The 21,469-nt window shown below is 41.2% G+C and overlaps 1 protein-coding gene across 2 annotated transcripts in view; it reads left to right on the forward strand.

Moving 5' to 3' along the window:
* The window catches only part of fam49al (family with sequence similarity 49 member A, like), a 39,360-nt gene that overhangs the window by 2,968 nt on the left and 14,923 nt on the right, over positions 1-21,469 (forward strand). Inside the window, exon 2 of one of the 2 annotated variants that reach the window (XM_066674062.1) lies at positions 17,689-17,781. The gene's annotated coding sequence lies outside the window, so the exon portion shown is untranslated. Of the gene's footprint in view, positions 1-17,688; positions 17,782-19,658; positions 19,818-21,469 lie in introns of those variants that run through there. The other variant, XM_066674061.1, reaches the window with a different exon arrangement.

The following is a 21,469-nucleotide window of genomic DNA, read 5'->3' on the forward strand; positions in this document are numbered from 1 at the left end:
ATATTCTGATGCAAATAAAGGCAAAAGCCTTTCAGAGTGGTTACAGATGGAGGATTTGTTTGAAGCCATGAAGCACATAAATAGTTAACCTGTGCAGACTCACCAACCAATCATATTTCCACACTCAACTCACTATTTACACGTGTTTTTATAACAGCAAGAGAAAGAAGTTTGTGTGAACTCACTGGTGGGGAAAACTGCTGCACACGCTCTGAATTCAGTATACATAGAATGGTTTGTGTGTATCACTCTGTATTGGCTGCATTTTAGGAAACACAGTATGTTATGAGAGGATTTATCGGCAATTTCCTAAATTAGTAGGAACTGCATGAAAGCAGGGCGGCACGTGTCGCAGCAGGTAGTGTCGCAGTCACACAGCTCCAGGGGCCTGGAGGTTGTGGGTTCGATTCCCGCTCCAGGTGACTGTCTGTGAGGAGTGTGGTGTGTTCTCCCTGTGTCCGCGTGGGTTTCCTCTAGGTGCTCCGATTTCCTCCCACCATCCAAAAACACACGTTGGTAGGTGGATTGGCGACTCAAAAGTGTCCGTAGGTGTGAGTGTGTGAGTGAATGTGTGTGTGTGTGTTGCCCTGTGAAGGACTGGTGCTCCCTACAGGGTGTATTCCCGCCTTGTGCCCAAAGATTCCAGGTAGGCTCTGGACCCATCACCACCCTGAACTGGATAAGCGCTTACAGATAATGAATGAATGCATGAAAGCAATGTAAATGTATTTCTTCTGAAGGTTCTCTCCTGATCCCATGGGCTGTGAGGACAGATCTACTAAAGATTAGTTACGTTACATTTTCTTTTGTTGTTCTCTGGGTTTCATAGTAATTTTGACAGAATTATGCTTTTTTAATATGTGAATGTTTTTAGTCAGGTCTTCCATGTTTTTGTCTGTACTGCAGACTCATTAAATGAGTGTAAAATGGTCACTTGTAGACCAATGTAACAATGTTGCAGCTGCAGTGAAAACCTTCAGATCTGAAATGAGTCGTTTCAGAAGTGTTGTCTTTCGGGAGAGGGGTCAGCAGTCCTTCTTTACACTAGGTTTGTGTAGATCATTAAAGGACATAACAATTGATGGGTCTTTAAAACAATGAATATGAGGGTGAATGGCAGGATGAACACAGTCAGCAGATGGAAAGAAAAATGACAACAAACATGCCATGAATTGTTCTTTGTGCAGTACCACAGAACAATCAGTTTTGCTTCAAAGACCATGTGTTTTAAGAGAAGGGTCCTTGAGAGATAAGAAGAGATGTGTGAATGTGAAAATAATTCTGAAATATAAACCACACAATATAAAATTTCCAGAAAATCCAGGGCACCTTATAAAGTAAAGGTTCTATTAAAATATTTGTATTAATTATAATATTATATTAATTATAATATGTGTATAATTATAGAATCTGTCGATTATGTAAACGGACCTTAAAACATTTAAAAGATTCAGTGTACCCACAACCACAACCCTGTAATGGATTAAGCAGCAAAGAAGATGATGATGAGTATACCCATTAATCCTTTTAAACATGGTTCATGAGGGAACCAATGATGTTTTTTCAAGACATTGCTTACCGTTGTGAATATGAGTAGAATGTGAGTACTATGTATTGTAGTAAGTAACCCTACTTCCGTTCACATAGCACACCAGGGTACGATTCCCAGCTCAGACAGAATCGTGCCTTATACCAGTGAGAATCATAGCACTGCGTTAGTCTCATGATAAGAAATGGTGTCTGCAGATGTCGTAAATGTGAAGATGTGAGATCACTGATGGCTGTTTGGTCCAGCCACTTAGCTTGGTCCAGAGAGAACATGCAGTGTTATGAGTTCTTTGTGTTGGGCTAGGGTTACCGACTCCATGATGCTGGATTTTCACTTTGTTCCATATGCATGATAAACTCTATGTTCATGGCTAGAGACTAATATTAACAGATTAAAGAGCTGTCCAGAAGAACAGAGGCAAATCTAATAAAGTATTCATTATTTTTTTTTGGTGTAAGAGATTTGAGTTCTTGTATTCACAGCCTTTCCAATTTTGTTACATGCAAAAAGATAAAAGCCCACCTTTTGCTTGTTATTGCCTCAAATGCACTGTAATGATTGTGAGGCTTTTTATGAATACTTGTTGGTGAATGCAGAGTTCTTTGTGCTGTGTGCTGGAGAAGATGTGTTGGGCAGGGCTGACTCCATGAGGGTAGACATTTGTTCCGTTAGTATGAGCTATGAGCCAAGCTCTGGAACATAAGAAACAATACATTACAGAGAGGGAATGCAGTGGGGGGTGCAAGGGATATACAGTAACCTTGAGACAAGCTTTAACTGTCACTACTGAAGTATGACTATGTGTGTGTGTGTGTGTGTGTGTGTGTGAATATCTGTGAGTGTGAGTCTACTCCTCTGTATATAATAATAACTCTGCAAGCAGATTTTGTCTGGGATTATTAAAAGACTAAAAGATAACTTTATATCCGTATCTTAAAGGAAAAAACAAGAATTTTTGAATGAAATATTGGAGGAAAGGAGAGGTGTCCTAAAGATGCCTGTTGTACGTTTAAGAAATGCTGTAAATGTTCTGAAATGTGCTTAATAAAAATACCAAGTAACATATTACTGTCCATGAAATAATCTATCTACCCGTGTGAATTCCCAGTGAATTTGACCCCTTCTACGTGCATCCATTCTGTGTATAATCTCTGTACAGAATAATAAAATGAACTGGAGCACTCTGAAGTAACTGCACGTAAACCTAAGATTATCAAGCCAAGTGCTGTGTGGTATGAGGCACACAATTATTGGGGAGCAGTGGACAAGTATAGAATGAGATCATCCAAAATTAGTACCTTCTTGTGGCTGAAAACCATTAAACCATCACAGCTATTATCCAATATCTCATGTATACCCATCCAAGAAGAAGCTAGAACTGCATAAGAATGGGATAACATGGGAAAACTGCCCATTAATATCCTTCATTCCAGAACCAATGTTGGATCAGCAGGTGTCCACAAATTTGGAAAGAGATTTTTCAACATGCTGCAGTTTACTGTGGTTTAAGAAAACATGCTACAAATCTAGACATTGCAACATTTACTCCAAAAAAGTATAATTTCAGCAATTAGTTTATCATAGTTTGTAATGAATATGTGGGTTCAGTAAAGCTGCCCTACAGCCAGTCAACATTAAGCTACTGTGTCCATGGTTGGAGACTAAAGGTTTGTGAACAGATGTAAACCAGAGGCACATCATGCATTCACATCTTGTCCAATTTACATATATACAGAATATAGAAGTCCACTCTTTTAAAGGAGGATTAAAGGAGATTGTTATTGGTACTAATGGGCTGTAATGACCACATAGCTTTATTGAATGTCCTTTGGATTGCTTTTAAATATGTATTTATTTTTGCATTCCTCTGTGCAGTGTCATATTTTGCTTCTATGCATCATCTGAAACTAGGGCAGGTTTTAAAGAGCATGATAAATTCAGAAGAAAAAACTTCCGAAGTGACCAAAATATCAATTTTGCCTTTTTCTTCTTGGCAGTTTTCCATATCTTACTTTCATTAATATTTCATTACGTGAAATGAATTAATGTATTATAAACATTAAAGCTTTTCACACATCACACTTAAGCTAATTGCATTGATACAAACGGCCAATTAATTCTGAGGGCTAAGTCACAGAAATGTAAGTAAATAGAGGCCATTAGTTGGAATTATGATTAAATCGATACATGGATGAACCTGCTCAGGTGTTCTGCAGCAGTGTATTGAGGGCATGCTCTCCTATTAAATTAATGGTGACTGTATTACATTTCTGTTTTGTTTTCATGTGAGAAATTTTTAAAGCTGTGTTGCAGTTAAAGACGTAGGGATGCAATGTTGTAATACATTTTAACTGTCATCATATGATTAATTGCCTTATTGCACTTGACCTTAATGCTTGAATGTTTCTTCCTGCAGTGTACTGCACATTTAAAGAATGACACAGAGTATAATAGCACTTTTTGAATAAATAAAACATCTACATGTCAGCTTTTATTGACATCCTTGACCACTGATCAGGTTTGTTGGCTGCAAACCTTAATTCCCGCAGCCTTAATTCCTTCAATTTTGTGTTTTAGTAAAACACTCAAGCCACATTTCCCAGGATAACTGCTCTCCCACTTTGATGACAATGCTCTTGTATACATTTGATGTCTTATACTCAATGACTTAGATATTGGCTATGTACAAAATTGTATATTTCACACTGCTAACATATTACATGTGCCCAAATTTGGTACATTGCATGTAATATGTGGCCACTATAACTCTCTGCAATATTCCAAATGTGCTAATATTCAGTTGTGATTATCATATCTTCATAATTCCTGTCATGCCAAAGTGTAGTCTAGTCCTCTAAGGAGGACATTACAATAAACATAATCTTCTGGTGGTAATATGAACATAAAGTGTTGCAGATGATGCATGATTGTAATTGCCACACATTGGCTATGCTGTACATTAATATGAGAAGTAAATGCAGTGCTGTACACAAGTGGGGAAATCATCATAGAAGGTTCTGGGGTGGTCAGTCCATCAGCACATGCCTAATATTTTCTGGCTATGGATGAACATTTCCAAAAGTCAAAATAGTCTAATATGCTACACATCAATGCCTTCCTTATAAAGGCCTCAAGCTTAAAAAAATATGTAATGTCTTTTAAAAGCTTCCAGAATCTACAATGAATCTAGAACCAGTGTTCAACACTTACAAATAATTAGAAATTCAATCCGGCTTCTTGTGTTTTGAGTTTTGACATTAATTGAGTTTTGATGTTAATGGCCCAATCTCGAGACCTAGCTCTTATTAAAAAAAAACAAATTATATACTGGTACAGTACGCAGTATACAGTTTATATTGCTATTTCAAACAGTCCTTGGAGTGGCCATGGCCTCATCTTATCAACTCAAAAGTCCTTGAGCTGTCTGTCACTGGCAGGAGGCTGTTTTAGTGCAGTGATATACAGCTGCATTTGGGCCAAATGGAAAATGAGAGTGATGTTGTTAAAGAGCACAGGTGAAAGGCTCTTCTATAGAAAGAAAACACTGAAAAATGGCTGTGGCTGTGAGAGGACATTATGAAGCTAAATCTCCTCTTCAGCACAAGTGTGACTCCCTTCACCCTCACCCTGCAAAGTTCAAGAACACTATGAATAATGATACTGAGCTTTTTGAGACATCATGTCTATGACACATGAACTATGCTCATCAATATGGTAAAATGACTCTCAGACTGATTTGCAGTGGTTAGCACCGAGCACCAATATATACAACCCTTGACTAGGAGCATCTAATGAGTTTAACCCTTTGAAGTTATATTTGCTACCAATAAATAACATTTAGGTTGTATTCACTTATTCATTACATCTCATAGCTCATAGATGCATTTGGAAACAATCAGTGGAAAATGTGAATTCTAATCAACAGCATATTGATGTTAATATTCTGCTGTTTCATAATATAATATAATATAATTTAATATAATGAATGTAAGTATAATGAAAGTGTATTTAATATGTAAATAAAAATGCAATTACATATTCAAATGTAAACAACAAAACTGTAGTACTTGACAATACGGCATGGAAGGGTTAACTAAGGCATATAGTGTAAGCAAGAGATGAGGCTGCATCCATCCTATATTTATCCATGCATGAGTAAGTACAAGCTGACCTCCACACACAACATCCAGCAGCTTCAGACCAAATCCTGTAGTGTTATGAGAAGATAGCCATAATCTAATTAAAGATTATTGGGGAGGGTCATTTAGGATGGGATACATTATGGCCATAAAGGTCAGGCTTCTCATTAACACTTGCTGCAATATTGATATACTAGATTAATGAAATTATGTAATTAGACCATTTTCATAGTTACATAATGAATTTGCATTCAATTTACATTCTGTATCAACAGCTTTGAGTCTGAGATTTTCTGTGAGCTTTGATGTGAAGAAGGACAAAAAAACAACCAAAATACGAAGGATACTTTTCTACTTGAGAGTGAATGCAGGCGCAATAACGGTCGCTCTCAGAAGCTGTGCCCACAGAGGTGTGGACTGTCTGACATGAGAGTTTTGCGAGCTGTGTTCTAACTGGTTTTATAAATATTGGTGTGTTTGCAATTCCGTGCTCCTGTTTCATTCCAACAGAAGAAAATTATAATTTCTCCCACTCTACACTCTATGGCGAGTGGTTATTAGCAAGATATAGCAAATGGATTGAAAAAGGTTTTTTAAGGTCACATTTTAAAAGGTTTTCTTTGAACCAGACCTAATATTTGCCCATTGCAAACCAGTTGCATGTGCAGTATTTATCGTTCTTACAATACCCCTTTCAGAAAGAAGCCTGGAATGGAGCTGCCATTCTTATCATTTTCTAACAAATGCTTGAGGCACATTTGTCAGTCAGGCTACCCCTCATTCTCACAGTCACTCATATATCTAGGACTTTCACAAGGCAAAGTATGACACTTTTATTACATTGGTTTCAACTATTCTTAATCAAAATGTGAATAGTGGTTCCACTGTCAGTTCCTCATTATGTTGAGGTCAGTAAATTAAGTAACAAATTAGGTCTTCGGATTAGTTGCTGAAGTCCTAACAAATGGTGGAGCTCATTGGCAGTATCTCCTTTAATAACACAAGAAAATAAAGTCTCTGCTGGATCATTCTGTTAGTCATTTCAAGAATTTTAACATTTGGTTCCAAAAAAAAAAAAAAAAAAAAAACTCCTCCTTGGATCACCACCTTAACGTGGTGGAGGGGTTTGCGTGCCTGCGTGAGCCTAGGAGCTATGTTGTCGGGGGCAATAGCCCCTGGTAGGGTCTCCCAAGGCAAATTGGTCCTAGGTGATGGGCCAGACAAAGAGTGATCCATAAAGACACAGATGAAAAAGACAACGAGGACACAGCCTCCCTTGCCCGGAGTAGGGTTACCGGGGCCTCACCCTGGAGCCAGGCCTGGGGGAGGGGCTCCTTGGCGAGCGCCTGGTGGCCGGACTTTCACCTATGGAGTCCGGCCGGGCTTAGCCCGAAGGGGATACATGGGTCCACTCTCCCATGGGCCCACCACCTGTGGGAGAGGTAGTAATCCGGGTCTGGTGCATTGTGGATCGGGTGGTGGTCGGGGTCGGGGGCCCTGGCGTTCCGATCCTCGGTTACTGAAACTGGCTTTTGGAACATGGAACGTAACCTCTCTGGTGGGAAAAGAGCCTGAGCTGGTGCGCGAGGTTGAGAGGTACCGACTAGATATAGTTGGGCTCACCTCGACACACAGTATGGGCTCTGGAACCAATCTCCTCGAGAGGGGCTGGATGCTCTTTCACTCTGGAGTTGCCCAGGGTGAGAGGCGTAAGGCAGGTGTGGGCTTACTCATAGCCCCCCGGCTTAGCGCCTGTACGTTGGGGTTTACCCCAGTGGACGAGAGGGTAATTTCCCTGCGCCTTCGGGTTGGGGAAAGGGCTCTGACTGTTGTTTGTGCTTATGCACCGAACAGCAGTTCAGAGTACCATGCCTTCTTGGGGACCCTAGAGGGAGTGCTGGAGAACACTCATTCTGGGGACTCCATTGTTCTGCTGGGGGACTTCAATGCTCACGTGGATAATGACAGTGAGACCTGGAGGGGCGTGATTGGGAGGAACGGCCCCGCTGATCTGAACCCGAGTGGTGTTCAGTTATTGGATTTCTGTGCTCGTCACAGTTTGTCCATTACGAACACCATGTTCGAACATAAGGGTGTCCACAAGTACACCTGGCATCAGGACACCCTAGGCCGCATTTCGATGATCGATTTTATAGTCATATCATCTGACCTGCGGCCATATGTTCTGGACACTCGGGTGAAGAGAGGCGCTGAGCTGTCAACTGATCACTACCTTGTGGTGTGTTGGATCAGATGGCGGGGGAGGATGCCGGACAGACCTGGCAGGCCCAAACGTGTGTTGAGGGTTTGCTGGGAACGTTTGGCAGAGGAACCTGTCAGAAAGATCTTCAACTCCCACATCCGGCAAAGCTTCGACTGCATCCCGGGGGAGGCTGGTAACATTGAGTCCGAGTGGGCCATGTTCCGGACCTCCATTGTTGAGGCGGCTGAACGGAGCTGTGGCTGCAAAGTTGTCGGTGCCTGTCGGGGTGGCAATCCCCGCACTCGGTGGTGGACACCCCGGGTGAGGGGGGCTGTCAAGCTGAAGAAAGAGTCCTATCGAGCCTGGTTGGCTCAGGGGACTCCGGAGGCAGCCGACAGATACCGAGGAGCCAAGCGGCTCGCAGCCTCGGCGGTCGCTGAGGCAAAAACTCGGGTGTGGGAGGAGTTCGGTGAGAACATGGAAAACGACTTTCGGTCGGCTCCGAGAAGTTTCTGGCAAACCGTCAGGCGACTCAGGAGGGGAAAGCAGTTTTCCACCAACACTGTATATGGTGGGGGTGGGGAACTGTTGACCTCGACTGGGGACGTCACCAGACGGTGGAAGCAATACTTCGAGGATCTTCTCAATCCCACCGGCACGTCTTCCGCAGAGGAAGCAGAGCTTGGGGACCCCGGGGGGGGGCTCGTCTATCACTGGGGCTGAAGTGGCCAAGGTGGTAGGGAAACTCCTTGGCGGTAGGGCCCCGGGGGTGGATGAGGTTCACCCCGGGTTCCTCAAGGCTCTGGATGTTGTGGGGCTGTCCTGGTTGACACGTCTTTGCAACATCGCGTGGACATCGGGGGCAGTGCCTCTGGACTGGCAGACTGGGGTGGTGGTTCCCCTTTTTAAAAAGGGGGATCGGAGGGTGTGTTCCAACTATAGGGGGATCACACTCCTCAGCCTCCCCGGTAAGGTCTATGCGGGGGTACTGGAGAAGAGAGTCCGACCGATAGTTGAACCTCGGATCCAGGAGGAACAATGCGGATTCCGCCCCGGTCGTGGAACACAGGACCAGCTCTTTACCCTCGCTAGGATCCTGGAGGGTGCATGGGAGTTTGCTCAACCAGTCTACATGTGTTTTGTGGATCTGGAGAAGGCATTCGACCGTGTCCCTCGGGGTATTCTGTGGGGGGTGCTCAGGGAGTATGGGGTACTGGGCTCTTTGTTACGAGCTATCCAGTCCCTGTACAAACAGAGCAGGAGTCTGGTTCGTATGGCTGGCAGTAAGTCCGACTGGTTTCCAGTCGGAGTTGGACTCCGTCAGGGCTGCCCGTTGTCACCGGTTCTGTTCACAATTTTTATGGACAGAATTTCTCGGCGTAGCCAAGTGGCGGAGGGTGTCCGGTTTGGTGGTCTCAGGATCCCATGTCTGCTTTTTGCAGATGATGTGGTCTTGTTGGCTTCATCGAGCCGGGACCTCCAGCTCTTGCTGGACCAGTTTGCAGCCGAGTGTGAAGCGGTAGGGATGAGGATCAGTACCTCCAAGTCCGAGTCCATGGTACTCAGTCGGAAAAGGGTGGAGTGCTCTCTCCAGGTTGGAAGTGAGATCCTGCCTCAAGTGGAGGAGTTTAAATACCTCGGGGTCTTGTTCACGAGTGAGGGAAAGATGGAGCGTGAGATAGACAGGCGGATCGGTGCAGCAGCAGCAGTAATGCGGGCTCTGTACCGGTCCGTTGTGGTGAAGAAAGAGCTGAGCAGAAAAGCAAAGCTCTCGATTTACCGGTCAATCTACGTCCCAACCCTCACCTATGGTCACGAGCTTTGGGTAGTGACCGAAAGAACGAGATCGCGGGTACAAGCGGCTGAAATGAGTTTTCTCCGCAGGATGTCTGGACTCTCCCTTAGAGACAGGGTTAGGAGCTCGGACATCCGGGAGAGACTCGGAGTGGAGCCGCTGCTCCTCCACGTCGAGAGGAGCCAGTTGAGATGGTTCGGGCATCTGGTTCGGATGCCTCCTGGACGCCTTCCTGGAGAGGTGTTCCGGGCATGTCCAACGGGGAGGAGGCCCCGGGGCAGACCAAGAACACGCTGGAGAGACTATATGTCTCGACTGGCCTGGGAACGCCTCGGTATACCCCCGGAGGAGCTGGCGTCGGTGGCTGGGGAGAGGGAGGTCTGGGTTTCTTTGCTCCGACTGCTTCCCCCGCGACCCGGACCCGGATAAGCGGTGGATAATGGATGGATGGATGGTTCCAAAAAAAAAAAAACAATGCATTTTCTTGCACAGTGTAATTTTACAACAATAATTATATTTAATAAAAATAAAAATACAGTGTTTGTTGCACAGGAAGTAAGAAAACCTTGTCTGATTTCACAAGGTATTTATCAGTCGAATAACACTGCAACATTAAACTACGAGCCTCTCTGATAATTGGCAGAAGTCTGGATTTTAAGACGACTATAACAATAATTCACTTCGTTAGTGTGTTATTGATGGAAAGCGAAGAATCTACACCTCTAAACAAATATCTGCACATGTATCTTTTAGCTACAAATAGTTAACAGCTCAACAAAAAGCAAAAATAATTTTAACATCATGTACACCATGAAGTTATTAAGGGTGGGACATGTTTCAGAAAGGAGTCCAGATTCCTTGTTATTAATGCTGAACACTTTTAAGGAAGAAGTATAAGCTAATTTGCGTTGCTGAGTCTGACTAGCTCATCGTATTAAAGTACGTATTATCTCTTATATCGCTGAAGGATTAGATGAAACTAATCTGGAGAGTTGTGTGTGGCTGAGAGGGTTTGTACTGCAGAGAATGTGGGGTAGAGTCCCAGCAGGACTGCAGGCCACATGCCCAGAGAGAGAAAGCTTCTCATCTCCTCTCATCTTTCATCATCCCTCTATCTGGGGGACCCGGGGCACGGGGGGTGTAAGGGGCAGCCTGGCAGCCATACCACCACACTATTTGATGAGCATGCAGTGGATTAAGGAGTGAGCTGTTGGCACACACTCAAACTCACACACTCTCCAAGAGATAAACAAACTCAAACAGACACAGTGAGATTAGCGCACACACTTTTAAAGTGGGTCAGGGCATCATATTAAAAATAAAAGTTGCCCATATCAAAGTTTTCGCACTAATTTTCATTTACTCACTCACTCACTCACTCACTCACACAAACAAGACGTGTGGCCAGGGACTATGAGGGTAGCACAACTATTTAGGTATTGGCTATACACTGTGAGGAGATCACCAGCCTGAGAAAGCATGATGGCTTTCATTGGTGTGGTCAAACAGCACTCCTTCTCATCAATCATGCAGTGTTAAATTAACATAAGTGTGTGTTTGTTGGCTGACAGAAATTAAATGGGAATTAGTGTCCTCCTCCTAGTGTGTTGAGCTGCCCAATTGAGCTGCTTTATAAGCAGTTTGAAATTGCATTAGTGGTGTCATGGATATTCAATACCCACTGTGGGAGGTAAAGGTGTATATGCTAGCTGCTTATTTTTAGTTTACTACATCATTGGAAAACAGCAGCTGTCCTTCACACTGTGTGAACATTTCTTGATGAAAATAACCAATAGTAATGCTCCATGTTTTACAGAGTCAGCAATCACCATTTGCTCAGGTTTGACCTGTGTCTAGTTAAACCAGTACATACCTCACAAAGCACAAAGGTGCTCGCTTTTGTCAATGCTATGCAACACTTTCTGATAAATATAGCCGAGTACTCCTGCTCTTGACCTTGAGCAGGTGTGTTCCTCAGAGGAAGAGCATGAGGAACATGAGGATAGGCACCACACACAACACACACACACACACACACACACACACACACCAGCAGAAAACAGGAGATAACAGAGACCTTTTATTTATACTCTTAAAAAGGGCAGAGATCAGATCACAGGAAATAGGACAGAGGACGTTTGTTTACACACTTAAAAGTGGCCATAATGTTGCAACTAAGTTTGCCTCGGTCCATGTGAATTAATATGTTTAATGCAGTACAGAAACATTGTTAAAGTTGCCCCATGTATAATAATGTATATATATAGATACTATGCCTGTTTTGAATTTGCTAGCACGAGAGAGAGAGAGAGAGAGAGAGAGAGAGAGAGAGAGAAAGTAAGACAGAGAGATAGAGAGAGAAACAGAGAGAGAGAGAGAGAGAGAGAGAGAGAGAGAGAGCACAAGTGTGTAAGTGTATGAGAGCATGAACTCATTGCTAATGCTTAATGACACTTTCCACACATTTACTTCCATCAAATTTCTCCGGACTGGAAGATCTGAGGCAGTCAATTCTTTAAGACTGTGGATTGTCTGAAGACTTGGGGCTGCGGTAATTATATTTAAATGCCATCATACTGTTTAAGAAACAAAACCATGCAAAGTGAAAGTGTTACAGTAATCTATTTATTTATCCACAAAAAACAAACAATATGTATTACTATATACGTACTTTTCTCATACAGCATTTAAAAACACTTATTACACTCAATATCTTCATTTCATAGTTTATCAAACAACAAAATGTAACTGACTTCCAAATGTTCTTGATGAAACAAATTTTAAAAAGTATATTATCCTTTTGACCGTTTTCTGACTTTTTCTCACACGTGGCAGAAAATATGACTTATTCAGATGAAACAAAAGAAAAAGTTCTAATGAGTAAAAATGACATTTTTTGTCTTATGAAATCTAAAGATGAACCTGATTCAGTGCAAAACTACAAAACCTTCCACTACAAATGATAAAAATAAAATAAGTAAATAATTAAAAAACCGAATGAAAGCATGAAATGAGCTGAAACATCAAGACCCTTGTCTCTGCCTCCTTGCTCTTTTGTTAGCCCTGGAGCCATAGCACACAATGCTAATTTGCAATCATCCTTTTATCAGGCACCGTTCTCTGCCCTCAGCCGTTTTTCCTCCAGCCTTGCAGAGGATAGAGAAAGCAAGAAGGGGGAAGGGTGGTAAGAGATGATTGCCCCCTCCCTCTTCTCCTGCTGGTACTCTCCTAGTAGCCCTCGTAGAAACTTGCTTCACAGTGCTATGGTGCTGAGGACAGCTCTGTATGATGACTGGTCATCTTGGTACCATAAGCTGTAGCATCGCATTATCGGTCGATCTGAAAGGCCTTTGATCAGCCCAGACTTGACAGTGACATCTCCCATCAGCCCACAGCCCAGCTCTGTGTTAATAACAATCTCCCTCCAGCTGCCCACCATGCTAACACACTGTCCACAGCCTCACTAGCCACGCCAATGTCCAGTGCCAATGTGCCCCTCTCACTCCAAATAAGGATGGACAGAGGGGAAACAGAATAAAGAATAATCAGCATCATCCTCTCTGGCAGAAAGACCAGAAAAGCCTTGCTCACTGACCAGAATTAATCACAACCAAGTACTTCACTTCTCTGAGAAAAAAGAGAGAGAAGCCTTTATGCAGTGGCCGTTTTGTTCCCTTTGCATTTGTCTATCCATTTTCCCTCACGTCACTCTCGCTTTCATCTTTTGTTGAGGGAGAAAAAGACTATACAGTCTATTGTATCTAGCATTGTATCTAATCTGAAGGGAACACATTTGATAAAAGCAGCCAGATTGACATATGAATGCCATTCTGCATGTCAAATCAAAGAACGTATGAATTAATCAATAGGCCAGTCGATACAGTACTCCACTGGTGTAATGCTGCTCATCTATGAGCATCTTTTGATGTTAGAGGGTTCAGTCACATCAGTCAATTTCATGCTGGTCACTAAGATGCTCTGCAATTTACTCAAAAGTTTTATAAACCATTAAACAACCTCATTATATGTATTCCAATGTAGGGTCTGCGTCAATAAACTCTTTCTCCTCTTATTTTGACACCCACATCTGCTGGTGTGGGTTCATAACTGTATTATTTCTTAAAAACTGACACAAACAAAAGCAATTGCCGGCTATAAGCTGCCTTTTTGGAAACCTCTAAACTGCCAGGTGTGTGTGAATAAGTACAACATTTACTGCATGCTATTCAGTGTTACCCAGTAAACTGTACAAACTGACCATGAAATAGAAATCAGGACACATACTTCCTTAAAGTGATGCATTTGCAAGTAACACAGGCCAACTGGACACGAGGGTGGGGTATGATTTTATCCTTCCAGATTAGACTGGTTAGGGAAATTAATAGTTAATATTAGTGTTCCTCACCCACAGGTTTCTAATTATAAAAACATGCATCAGATGGCATTTTACAGCAAGAAAAATCTCTACATTTACATTAGAGTTTGGGATTTTAAAAGCTATGGCACTAGGAAATGTACTTATTATGAACTGGGACATGCACCATATTTCAGTTTTTATTTCTTTACAGTTAAATTAGCACTGTTTAGTTCTCAGTCTGTTGCATTTCCAAAACTCGCATTTATCACCTTTGACTCTCAGAGGACATCTGATTACACTGTCTGATTATTCATGTAAATGTTATACAAGACATGAAATGAAACCAGAATGACAAAGATAAACTAAGGTATTTTTAAAGACTCTAGCTCTCTGCAGGTAGTGGGTCTTATTGAAATACCACCAACTATATTCAAGCCTCCACAAAAATGCACCTAATCCAGACACTGCAGAACTCTTAGTGACTGAAATAGAGACTTCTGCTGCAGTAATAATACACTGAACAAGCCCAGGCGAGAAGGCAATTATATACTGCTCAGCACTAAAGTGTGCTTTAGAGAATTACCCCTGACACAGTGATAAGCACTTTTCCATAAATATCATATACAGACCCTAGACTTCTTTTTCAAGAAATAAACATCATCCCCCTCCAATGCTTAACTTTTCTTACCATGGCATTATGATGTTTAAAAAGTCAATGAGACAACTGCTCTGGGCATAAACATAAATGCTCTATATTTCAAAGAGTCATTACAGCACATGCCTTATTGGAATGACCACAACTGAAGAGAAGTAGGCCAAAGCATCGATATCAGAGGTTAAAGTTCACTGAGGAGTAGCTGACCTTGCTAGACCGTGCAGCTTAAAAAGCAGACCCATCATAATATTTAAGCTTTTGTGGTTGAATTTCATTAATTTAATCTTATGTAAATTATCACTGGCAATTCAGAGACTTCGGCAAAATGCCTTTTAACTCTTTACAAAGTGCCCAGAGAGAAGTTCGTGTTTGTGCTGTTATAGAAGTACAATGCTGCCTTTATTGGGCTCATACTTTCAAAACAGCTAAGGGTTTGTTATTGATTTGTTTCCTCAAAAAATAAAAGGCTTTTGAAAGAGGATGTTCAATCAGCCACAAAATTAAACCACTGACAGCTAAAGTGAGTACCCACTTATTTATACCTTCACTGTCCATTCTCTTAGATCCACTGACCGTACAGGAGGACTTTGTAGCTCTAGAATTACAAACTATAGTCCTCAGGTTTGATTTAGGTGGTGGATCACTGTCAGCGCTGCAGTGACACTGACATTATGCTGGTACCAGTGGATCAAGCACAGCACAATCTCTGTATAAGGCAGCAAGAGAACAGTGTTGGAAGCAGGGAAAATAGACAAACATAAGGATCTGGGCGTTCCTGATATGCAGTGCTTAGCATCTACCAAAACTGTCCAGGAAATGACAAACTTGTAACAGGAATGATTTGAGGACCATGACAAAGATTTCAATGTCTTTAAAAGGAAGGGAAGAATAAAAGGAAGCATTAGCCATGGCTCTGTCAGGCCCCAGAAACATATGATCAATGCACAATGTCAAAGTCTCAAAAACATCTCTTGACCTACCGTGACTCTGTTTGACCCTTGAAATCTGTTAACAATGCAGAGCCGTCAATACACTTCAATGCATTTGGCTTAAACTCTCTCTGCCCTAGCATCTGAAAAGCACCCATGACAGGCAAGTGTGAGGGAGAGACATAAATAGGAGCAAATCCCCCGCTGCCTCAAAACACACTGCTCTGCTTCTGTCACTCCTGCTGGAAATACAACGGATCATGTCAGTGCTATAGCTCATGCAGAGTTTCAGTGTGAAAGCTGCAGGCACAGGCAGTGGTCATCAGGCCAGCAGGCAGGTCAGAAGCCACAGCAGTAAGCCAAGTCTAAGATTTATAGGCTGGACACTGCTGTATTATGTATTAGGCTGACTGCTTATATAGTCTCTCTCTCTCTCTCTCTCTCTCTCTCTCTCTCTCTCTCTCTGTGTGTGTGTGTGTGTGTGTGTGTCTCTGCATGTTTGTGTTTATTGGATAGGATGTCTGATATATAGACTCCAGTGGCATGCACCCTTATGAGATAAATCGAACTTGTGACCTAGCTATGAAATACACACCCATGACCCACTAAGGGTTAATCACCACAGTGTCTTCTAGTAGGATTTGTGTACTTTAAAACACTATTAGACAATAAAGCCCCCATAAAAACATAGTTCAGAATTCTTTAAATGGCAAAGGTCTTGGAAAATTACATTTAAAACGTATTCATTTGCCTTGAGTTCTGACAGTGTCACTGTTATAACAAAGCCTTGTGTCTCTGAAATGGTACCTTTGTAAGGGAAAGCTTCTATGGACAAGTGTTGTAAATTAGCTTTTTGCTACAAACACTGTATAAAGAGCATTTGGCTTTTGTGCGTAATACGTTACAGTTCCAATGTTGCTGTACCATGTCAAATAAATAAATATATGAAATGAAATAAAAGTAAAACACTCTTGAATGAATCCAAGATACAACCCTCTGTGACTGCCCACTTTTTCCACATGGAGTCGAGCAGCCACTGAGAACTAGTTTGTATTTGGAGACACTACTTCTTATTTTAGCTGAAAGTTTGCATATGTAATGGTGTTTAAATAATTTTGATTGCAACTCTATGGTACAGAAAGGATGTACAGATGTATGTTTGCTTTCATCATTTCATCATATTGTTTTGTCTTCCAGAAAGATATTGCTTTGGCCTGAAAGAACAGAACATATGTAGTTGATCTTCAAGAATTTGAATTGTTCATTGTATTTCTTATAGTCATTACACTTTACAGTAACCACAGACCGTCTACAGATCTCCCCTGACACTCATCTTGTTAGAACATCCCTTTGCTTTGCATGATGCAAGAGCAAAATATACAGTGTCAATAAACACACACAGTCACCAGCACCCATACACTTTTTACAGCGGAACTAAAGTCTTGTTATGAAGTGATGAAGTCTTTCAGTTGTTTTTAGACCAGGGTTCTTAAGGTCCAACAAACTTGAAATCCTCTAAAATAGTCCTCGCAGACACTGTTTATTCATTATTCTAAGCTGTGCTGGGCTATGATCCAGTATAATTTGGTTAATTGAAAAGTAACCAACTGGCCTTTCACAGCAAATGCACTGTCTGACTGGCACTCCACAAATAAGACCTAAAAGCTTTCACTTGTCACCGCGCGCTCAACACTATATCTCACTTTGCGATTATTACATTGCTCTGAAGTGCACAATAAATAAAGTTCTCAAATCTTGCAGTTTTATATGTACTTTATGATATGCTGTACAAAGAGGTTTTATTCCAATAAATTCTGGACAACTTCTATAGGTCCAGATGTCATTAAAAGTTTACAGAACATAAACGGCAGTGGTAAATGTGTAAAGTATCTTATCTGCTGCATGCTCATACCTTTACAACAAGCCCTACCTTGGCCAAGACAGAATCTATGGCCAAGATCGACTCAAACTATTTAGTTCTCTGCCTTTTTTCACTTTTTTATATTTTCCAAAATAATTCTGGAAATCCATGACCTAACAGTTCCTCCATTTCTTTCCCAGGTGGTGGATGCTGATGCTGTGCTAGTGGCAGAGGAGCAGAAAGACCCCCAGTGGATGCAGTGAAGTGCTCTTTAAGGAAAAGTGCAAGCAAAGGTATGAGCTCCAAATGGCCCAGCTGTGGCCTCGGCACTGTTCTGTTATGTGGACATGTGACACATGAAGTCAGAGGAAAAAAAGACCAGAGGAAAAGAAAATAAACATGAATGATGGCAGGCATATTTTCTTAATATAAAACAAAAACAGGACCTTACAGTGAGTAAGACAGCCTGAGTGCGTCTGCTGAGAATTTAATTATAAAACGAGAGCATAAACATAATAGTTGTAGAAATTACATAAAGCAATGAGTATTCTTATAAATAAAAATGAACTTAAAGTAGAAACAATTTAGTTCACATTTTTGCCAAAATTTGTGAAGTAGTTCGGTCCATTTTGCATTTGTCCATTTATAAAGAAATTCAAGAAAAGCTTGATGGTTTATGTTATACAGCTTTATGAAACAGAATATTGCAGGGTCCTCATTACAGTACCACAGTATCACAATTAAAACAGGGAACATATCCTAGTAATTTGTTCACAAAATATTTATAGTTATGCAATGCACCAGTTGGAAAAGCCCAGCCACCATAGATCAGAAGGGGTTGTGCAAAAGCAGTCCTTTGCTCTAGTTTCAGCTCAAGAAAGTGGAGAGGCAGCGAGCGTTTCCAGCCCCACAGCGGCAAGGCAAAACCGCCTGCCAGCTTAACTTCCTCATTATCATCAACAGCCTTCTGTTAACTTTACCAGCACTCAGACCTACTGCACCGCTCTGAACTACACAGTCGGCACTAAGGATTGTTTCCTTCTTACCTACGCGTTTAAATGAAATTCGTTCAGTGAAAATGCAAATACGAAAACATGGTCAGAAAATGAGGTCAGTTTGTGAACCTCTAAATTAAAAATAAGGAACAAAAACGTCAAGTATTTAGCATTTCTTTTTTTTTTTTTTTTTGCGGAAGCTGAATTGATGGTCACATTACACCAAATTCAGTTCGGGGGCCTTTTGTTTTTTATATGCACAGGAAGCTGCAGTTAGAGTTCACGCAGTCAGTAAAATCAGCCCTAGATAATACACCCTCCAAACCCCTTCCTTTCACACAAGACCACAGACAAATACTTTAGTGTAATAGAAAAACACAAACACAAATACTCATTCACTGGTTTGTTTTTGTACCTTGTGAGGACATGGTGTCAAATATGATGCATGCTCCATTTGTTTATATCACTACCTACACATACTGTGTTTTTTTATTTCTGAGGATGTTGTTTATAATGTGAACCATTAGAATAAAGAATATGGACAAAATAAATAAATGAATAAAACTACCTGTCAAAGAAGTTGGCCACCAACATAGACACTGACTGGCCACAGAGCCCAGACCTCAACATCACTAAATGTTTTTGAGAGGACTGAACTGTGGAGGTGTTGAAAAATATCTCTGCCAAATTCTGCAAGAAAGCAGGTCTCCAAAAGTATAACAGCTGTAATCAAAGGAGACACTGGACACACAAGTACTGACATAGCTAATATTTTATTTTGTTGTTGATGCTTCTGTATAATTCTCTATTAAATATGTGTGCCCTATTATTTTCTTTGACAAAAAAATAGAGATCACTGGCTTTGCACAGTACAGTATATCATCTGTCATTTATTTAATCCTCATCGTAACACCAGCCATAACCTCGATGACCAAGGAGAAATGAAAAACTTGATGTTAGCATGTTGTTGATTTGTGTCTACTTTTTATGTAAATGCAGAATATTTTTGTTCTGAAAAGGTATGAAAAACAAACCCCAGCACAATCATTCACATTCGTGCACTTCTACCAAATGCACATACACACATGCTCAAACACAATGTGTCTGTAAATAGCAGTCAGAAAAAGAGAAGTGTGAAGAGTGAGATGTTGAGTGAGGAGAAGCTCGCAGTGCGTGCAGGACTGTGCAGCTTTGTGCTTGAGAGCTGGAGACTGTACAGAGTTGCTGTTCTGAGGAATACCTCCACAGGAGAAAGAGCTACATCACTACCATAAAAGAAAATAGGAGATAGAGGACAAAGAAACAGGTGGGAGAAGGAGAGCAGAGTTTGGCTGGTAGGTAATAGATAATCCAGAGTCATGAGGCTTCATGCTGCAGATTAATTGTTAAAAGCTATAGTAGATGCATTCGAATTTATGAATTAATCAAAGATGGTTACAGTTTCCTACGTCTAGTTTGAAATGAAATGTATTTCTATTTGGTTTAATAACTCAAGTGAAAGTAAATGTAGCAAAAGAAGACTTTATTATAAGAACAAAAGTAGCCATTTAAAAAACTACTCAAGTACAGAGTAAGTTCAGTGAAACTCCAGTGGAACTTCTTAATGCATGAAGGACTGTATCAGCAGAGTGACCTCAGCTGAGTTCTGTCCTGCTCATCTTGATATTTTCATAGCCTAAAGCTAAATGGCAAACCTCAAAATTCAGAAGTGTAACAAAGCACACTACAGTACAGATACAGTCAATGAAACTGTACACAAAAGAGTAATCAGTGAATAAGTATTCATTCCTAAAGGTAGATCACATTAATCAGTAATATACCTGAGTATGATGAATTACAATGTAAAAAAACCTCAAGCATCTGAACCATCTAAAGGCATTGGAGAATTGGAGTTGAAATGTTAACAGCATAGTTTTCTAAATGGTTATTTGCTTGAATGTGTAGTCCAAATAAAATTATTAAACTGTCATAAACTCATAAAAATAATGGCGCCAAGCATTGTTTTCACCTGGCCGTGCTAGTGCATTGAACACCATCTCTTAAAAATGTTCCATCTACTGTAAAACCTTTCCAAAGGATCAGAAAATCATTCAACATTAATATTTTGTGGCTTATGATTTTTCAGGGAAACACAGAGGTTCCAAATAATTTTAGTACCTTTATATTTAAGTGGACACTTTAGGTCAAGTCTTAATGCAGATTAAACACTAGATCTGTAAATGAAAGGGCAAGGAAACTGTCCAGCAGCTCGAAGTGGGACTGCAACTATTAAGCAGGTGTTTGTAATAAGTTTAGGAGCCGACAAGGATCCGTACAGCTGATGAAAGTCTAAGCCATCCATAGATGGAGGCAGGAGGGAGGAAGGAAAAGCTGAGTAGTCCATGGAAACAGAGCTCTGCTGGTGGTTGCCAGGAGACAGGCAGTGATAAACAGGCTGGGATGAGCTTTCTCTGTACTGTTCATACATGTGTGTGTGGTTAAGCTGTACACACACACACACACACACACACACACACACACACATAGAGAGAGTGTGAGAGAGAGAGAAACACCATTTGGGGCTGCTAGCTAGCAACCATTTCAGATCATGTTTAAAGCACAAGTGCAGCTTCCTACTTTATTGAATGCTCAGTAGTTGTAATGCTCAGGATTTTGTTTCTCGTTCTATTATTGCAGTATTGAGAGATGATCTTATGCTGCTGATGGTTATAAACACTGTTACTGTACATACATTATGCTAACGCTAATATGTACACTTTTCTCTTGAGCAAGGCCTTAATGGATTTTAGATTACATTATCAGAGGCAACTGGGTACGCTCGCTGACCTCTAACATTGTCTCAGTTCTCTGGAGGTCTGAACGTGCAAATGTGCCAGCTTTTTTACACGTGGTGTAGAGGAAAGTGTAATTTGGTGGCTGATGGTTAAGCATCTGGTGAATTTGAGTGTTCGTTTTGATTAGCGGAAATGATCACATTTCTTGCAGA

This window comes from Hoplias malabaricus, chromosome 6 (genome assembly GCF_029633855.1).
Source record: "Hoplias malabaricus isolate fHopMal1 chromosome 6, fHopMal1.hap1, whole genome shotgun sequence".
NCBI lineage: Eukaryota > Metazoa > Chordata > Actinopteri > Characiformes > Erythrinidae > Hoplias > Hoplias malabaricus.